General features: G+C 46.4%; 1 protein-coding gene across 17 annotated transcripts in view; it reads left to right on the top strand.

Moving 5' to 3' along the window:
* Nucleotides 1-1052: 1052 nt before the first annotated feature.
* The window catches only part of SYNE1 (spectrin repeat containing nuclear envelope protein 1), a 519329-nt gene continuing 514381 nt past the window's right edge, over nucleotides 1053-6000 (top strand). For 6 of the 17 annotated variants that reach the window (XM_063605037.1, XM_055114237.2, XM_055114243.2 and 3 more), the window contains exon 1: nucleotides 2384-2685. The gene's annotated coding sequence lies outside the window, so the exon portion shown is untranslated. Of the gene's footprint in view, nucleotides 2135-2379; nucleotides 2686-6000 lie in introns of those variants that run through there. The other 11 variants (XM_055114244.2, XM_008963896.5, XM_055114233.2 and 8 more) reach the window with 8 other exon arrangements.

The following is a 6000-nucleotide window of genomic DNA, read 5'->3' as shown; positions in this document are numbered from 1 at the left end:
TGAATGTCTGGCTCTTCCCCCATCATACTGTAAGCTCCATGAAGGCAAGAGCCCGGTCAGAGTTTGCTTACCATGGTAGCCCCAGCACTTAGGACAATATTTGTTATGTGGTAAGTGTTCAAGCAATAGCTGTTGAGTAAATGGAGCTACAATACCCTTCCCTGGGGTGTGTGAAACTGACAAGCCCTTTGCAAAACTCTAAAATGTGCTTAGTCCTTCTAGAGGATAAAGTTTAGCTGAGAATGGGATTTCAGCTGTATAGGGAATCAATGCCAGCAAGACAGCTCTATGCTTCTGTCTGTCTCAGCCTGCGAGAACAGAGATTAGGCCTAGTAGAGGAGTTTTAGTTGGTGGAAGCAATGTTTCAGGCTTGTGTTTTAAGTGGCTCACTTCTCAAGTAAGTAAACCCAAGAAAGTAGTTGCTTAACGTGTAGAATAGCAAGTTGGTGGCCAGGTGCAGTGGCTCACACCTGTAATCCCAGCACTTTGGGAGGCCGAGCTGGATGGGTCACCTGAGGTCGGAAGTTTGAGACCAGCCTGACCAACATGAAGGAACCCTGTCTCTACTAAAAATACAAAATTAGCCAGGTGTGGTGACGCATCCCTGTAATCTCAGCTACTCAGGAGGCTGAGGCAGGATAATTGCTTGAACCTGGGAGGCGGAGGTTGCAGTGAGCCGAGATCGCACCATTGCACCCCAGCCTGGGGAACAAGAGCGAAACTCCATCTCAAACAAACAAACAAACAAACAAAAAGAATGGCAAAGTTGGCACAATAACTTTCTACCCATCTTCAAAAGCCGGCAGGGTGGATTGATTCTATGAAGGTAGGGATTGAGAGGGTGAGCTGAGCCATTCTGATCTGTTTCTTCTGAGTGGCAAGCCTGGAAATCTGGACCCCATTTTGTGGCCACTGGGCACAGAGGGCTGACCTGGAATGATTATGCTCTGGTGGTTGTCTCCACAAGGGGCTCTGGGGGTGCCCCAGGATTGTTGCCCTCAGGCAGAGGCAGGGCATACATTGAGAGTGATCCCAAACACTCCTCCTCCAGGCCCAACTTTTGGATGTAGCAAGTTCTGCAAATAGAGATCCATTGTTTGGTTTCTCTTTCTAAAAAAAAAACAAAAGTCAGCACAAAGAAGAGGAACACATCAGATTGGTTTACCAGATTTGTTTCAGATGTTATTATTTTGACACGATCCAGAAGAAGGAGAATTTGAAGAAAATGGAAAGCTAGGCAGTGGGAATGTTGGCAGCAGGTAAGGGAAAGGCAGGCAGCAAAGAGAAACTTCATCTACTTTATAAACTGCTCCTTCCTTTCAGCAAATTTAGAGGATAAATGACTGTTTTGTTCAGATTGGAGATTCAAGGGGGGAATTATTACTTTTAAGATTATTGCAACATGGCTTCGGTTATTTTAGCTGCAATCATCCTGTTGGACTTGGACTTCACTGTTGGTGAAGAGAGACTGTGTTTGACTTTGCCTGGATACCATAAAACCACAACAAAATAAATTCTCCTGAATGCTACCAGGCAACACCAAGATCTCTTACACCACGAGAAGGACTTGTGGCCAAAGATACAAATGGCTCCGCAATGTACAGGGTGCATACAGTGCACCTGAAGAACCTAAAAGTGGTTTTTAGAATCATCATAATAAACAGTCAAGAATTAAAGATGTCAAGCGCTTTCTCAAGAAGTCTAAACTTTATAAATAACATTTAAAAAGATCTATAAAGCCTGACCAGTCTCCCTCAAATTAAGTTATTTGCTACTGACTTGGCAGCCAAAACGATTTAGGATCTTTCGGAAGTTGATGAAAAAGGAGCCGGCGGGTTTTGCTCTTTGCTCTGCATCACGCCCTTCCTGGGACCATCAGGGAACCTCCCAGCCTTTCAGGATAGGTTCCGCTCAGAAAGGTCACCCGGGCAGTGGAAACCGTGGGCAAAAGTTAGCTGGCAGGACAGCGCAGCTCCTCCAGGCAGCGGAGGCAGCGCGTCCCGGCTCTCAGGGACATTTCCTTCCCACCTCGACCCCCGGGAGGTCGTCCCGGTATAAAGGCTCGCTGAGCGGGTGGGTCACAGCACAGCTTTGCAGCTGCGGAGAAACGCCCAAGGCCGTGCATCTCCAGGAGGTAGGGAAGCCTGCGAGCCTCCGGGTCCCCGCCCCCAGCTCTTCCAGGCACCGGCGCATCCCGGAGCCGGGCGCGGGGCGCGGGGCACGGAGCCGGGGAGGGGGTGTGGCGGGCCAGGGCGGTGCAGGGACCCTGCCCAGAGGCTGAACCGGCCTGGGCGACCTTCCTTCCCGACAGGAGCAGTAGATGCGTGGGGGAGGGCGAAGGGGGAGGCCTCACCCCCCAGCGTGCAGCCGGGAGGAGGAACCGGTCGCGGAGGGCGGGGAGCGCGGCTGAGCAGCCCGGCGCGGGAGTGAGTGTGGGCGAGCCAGCCAGGGTGAGCGCGGGCGCCGGGCCGCGGCCGCCGGCCGCAGCGGGCTGAGATTGTTGTCCTCTGTCACCAGGGCGGCTGGGCTCCCGCAGTCCTGCAGACCGCGCCCGATCCCGGCGACAGGGCGGGCGGACAGCCGCGCATCTCCGGGGTCCCGCCGAGCCTGGGCGCAGCGAGCCGGGAGGAGGCGTTCGTTCGCTTCGCCTTGCTGCTGGGAAACTGAACGAGGCCGAGAGAGAAGGTAAAAGGAAAGACAGAGACTGGGAGACAGGGAGAGACAGAGACAGGGAGAGGAGAGAGAGGTGCAAGACGAACACATTGCAGACAAATTGTCAGCAAGTTTGTGCCTGCACGCTGGGGCTCTGCGTGCTTGATGGGAGGGGGTGGTGGCAGTGATGTGTGTACGTGTGCGATACTCATAGATAAGGAGACTAGGAGGTTGGGGAGCCTCTTTGCATCTCGTACGTAGATGTCCCTATTAATATCCCCCTCTCTGAATTGTCATTTCCGCTTGTGGCACATCCCCTGGGCTCCAATGGTGCAGAAGCAAAAGGCAGCCAGCCTCTTATTGTGATGGTCGGTACTGTTGCTACTATCAGATGGGAGAGGTAGGGCGTTGAACAGATTCTAGGAGCCTCCCTTCCTCCACCCCCTGACTATTTTAGGAAGGGCTGGGGGAGGGAAATGGCTTGAAGGCTGCGCGGAGGCCCTGGCGCGTCAGACTCCAGCGGCGCTGTCATGGTGCAGTTGCCTCCCGGCAGAGCCTGCACTAGAGGGCAAGAGAACTTTCGTCTCCTCTTTAGAAAGATACGTTTCACATAGAGAGATCTTGCATTGCTGGCGGAGGAGTTCTGGGAAATGGTGGTGCACAGGCGGCCAGGTGCATCCCAACGGGCAGGCATCCGTGCAAAACGAAGCAGCCATCAGCCGCACAGGAAGGAAAGCCCCTTGGGAAGGCAGGCTGGGTGTGCTGACTGGGATCCCAGACTTTGGATGCTGGAAGTTCTGCCCCCTTCCGTAAATAGAGTCAGGTCCAGCCCAGAGGGAAATATCAGCAATGAAGCCTTAGCATCCCACAATGTTCATTTCTGAGCTTTTCGTTTTGGGGTGGAAAACTTGTATCTGAAATGTTCCTGTGAATGTTAAGAAAGTTAAAAATGAATTATTTTTCTCTTCTTTAATGCCCATCCATTTTTTGTCTTCATCTGAGAATGACTTTCCTAAAGACAACATTCGTATACAGAAGCCAGACCTATGCAAGAGAAAGTATAATAATTTTCAATGAGGCAAAGGTCACTAATATGACCTACATCTTCATAAAATGCGAATTTAATCACGAGTCATGACGATTGTTCTTTGAGAGGCTTTTTATTCCCCATGGTGAAAAAAGATTTGTAATATGGCTAAAAAGTTCCTGATATCACCGGAACAGTGTGACAAAATACATATCTATTTTTTCTTTTCTGTTCATTACTTTGTGGCAGATTTAGAACAAAATGTGAGAGATCTATACTAATTTAATATGTTTCATGCTGAAGATTAAGAAACAGCTTCAGACTGACCCAGATAACAATATTTGCTAGGCTTTGGAAATATTTGCCTAGCTCTTATTTTATAGTCTCACTTTCATCTTTCTGAACTAATGATTTTCACAAACTGGTTTTCTTCTGTCCTCATTGACCTCATTTAAGAACTCTTTTTTACTTGAGTCCTTCCTGCCAGGGAGTGGAGATTGGAAAAAGCTAGTTTGCCATTTAAAAATGTTCAAGAATTGTTTGGTGCTGCACTGGGCCTACTTTCTGATAACTATGCTGCACACACAGCATCTTGGAAATGAAAGGAGGTGTGACTGTCACAGGATGTAGGAAGCCCATAACTGGGCAAGGTTGGTGGCATTTTCACAACTCCAGCTCTAGCTACTGCAGCCACACCCTGTGGTCTGAATGTGACAGGCATGCAGGGCCCAAACGCCTCTGAGGGGTCCTCTGTGTGTCTCCTCTTAAATGTGTACTTCTTTGTGGTCTAATCTAAGGAGAACTAATGTTTGGCAAGGCGTGCAATATATACTGTAGCAAGGGAAAAAAAGAAGGTTGCAGATGTCTTTGGTCGTAATTTATACTTTAGGCTTACAATAAACAAAATTTAATTATGACACTGAATATCTTTCATGCTGATTTCTGCTATACACTTTGTCTTTTGCTTACTTGTTCATGTTCTTCTAGGGAAAAGATCATTTCTTATTGTTACTCTGTATAATTCATACTAGTGAATAAGAAACAGCATTGTTCCCTGATAACCTGCACACATTTATTAGTAATATACTTACATTAATTCAAAGATATCCCTGTTCTTCGCTACCTTTTAGCCATCTTAGTGTTCATTAATTAGTACCATTATTAATGGGCGAATAGGGAAAAAAATAATTAAATTTAAAATTAAACAGTATGTGAACTCTCTTCAGCAAAAGACTTGAATAGAAGGGAAACTGAAATTTATTCATGACTAAAAATTTTATTCAATAGTGGGTTTCAATATTAGTGCTATTCTTATACATGTTTAGACATTTAATTAAGTAATATCTGTACTTCCTGCTGTTGTGAATCTGTTTATGTGTTTATGTTCTCAGTTCATTTTCTTTTTGGTTAGAAATGAGGCACGTTGTCTCTGGTCATTGCAGGGTTTGAAATTTTCTGCAGTTCCTAATACCTAGAAATTCAGTTGCATTGCTTATATATATTCTTGTGGCTCAGTAGTATTTCTTCAGTGCTTTTCTTAGTGTATTCCTTTTTAGTCACACAAACAAGAAACTGCTTTAAGAGCCAATGTCCATTCTGCCAAGAGACAGAAAAAATTGAGTTGTGCTATTTCACAACTGTGTTTTTTCACAGGGAGTGATGTTAAGAAGAGTATGCCTTTCAACTGGGAGCATCCCAAATAGCAGATAGTCCAAATTCCCTCTGTGTCCTGAACAAAAAAAAATGCAGCAGATGGTTATTGATTGGGTGGGTGTTTTGTTTGCTTCCATAGTAGCCTGGACTTTTCCATTACAATACTTGCCCTCCTTTGTTGTAACATTGTTTATATCATCTTCCTCTACTGGCACATAAGCTGTAAGAGGGGCTTGTCTCTCTTGTTGACTGCTGTTTACTCAGTACCATGGTCCCTTACAAATAGCTACTCAATACATATTTATTGTGAAATAATAAATACAGGAATCTTACCTTTCTGGATGTATTTAGCTGCATCATAATCTTAGTTCCTTCCCCTGGAAAAATTTGGAGATGGTGCAGGGACTATTTATTGGTATACAGCCCATGAATGTCCATCAAATTCTCCAATTCCATCCCAATGCCTAGCTTCACTCTTCATTCCCTCTCCTTCGTGCTCCCGCAGTATCCTGCACCTATTAAAAACTGTTTTAATAATCTTGGGAATAGTGAGTTTATTGATGTTCTGGATCTGCCTCTGGTGTTCTGGTTCTGTCATGTCCATAGCCAGAACACTGCTAGGTAAACAGTCTGTTGGAGGATCTCATGACCTTGCACCAGTCGTTGTT

The sequence above is a fragment of the Pan paniscus genome, chromosome 5 (genome assembly GCF_029289425.2).
Source record: "Pan paniscus chromosome 5, NHGRI_mPanPan1-v2.0_pri, whole genome shotgun sequence".
NCBI lineage: Eukaryota > Metazoa > Chordata > Mammalia > Primates > Hominidae > Pan > Pan paniscus.
This window is presented reverse-complemented; position numbering and strand designations above follow the sequence as displayed.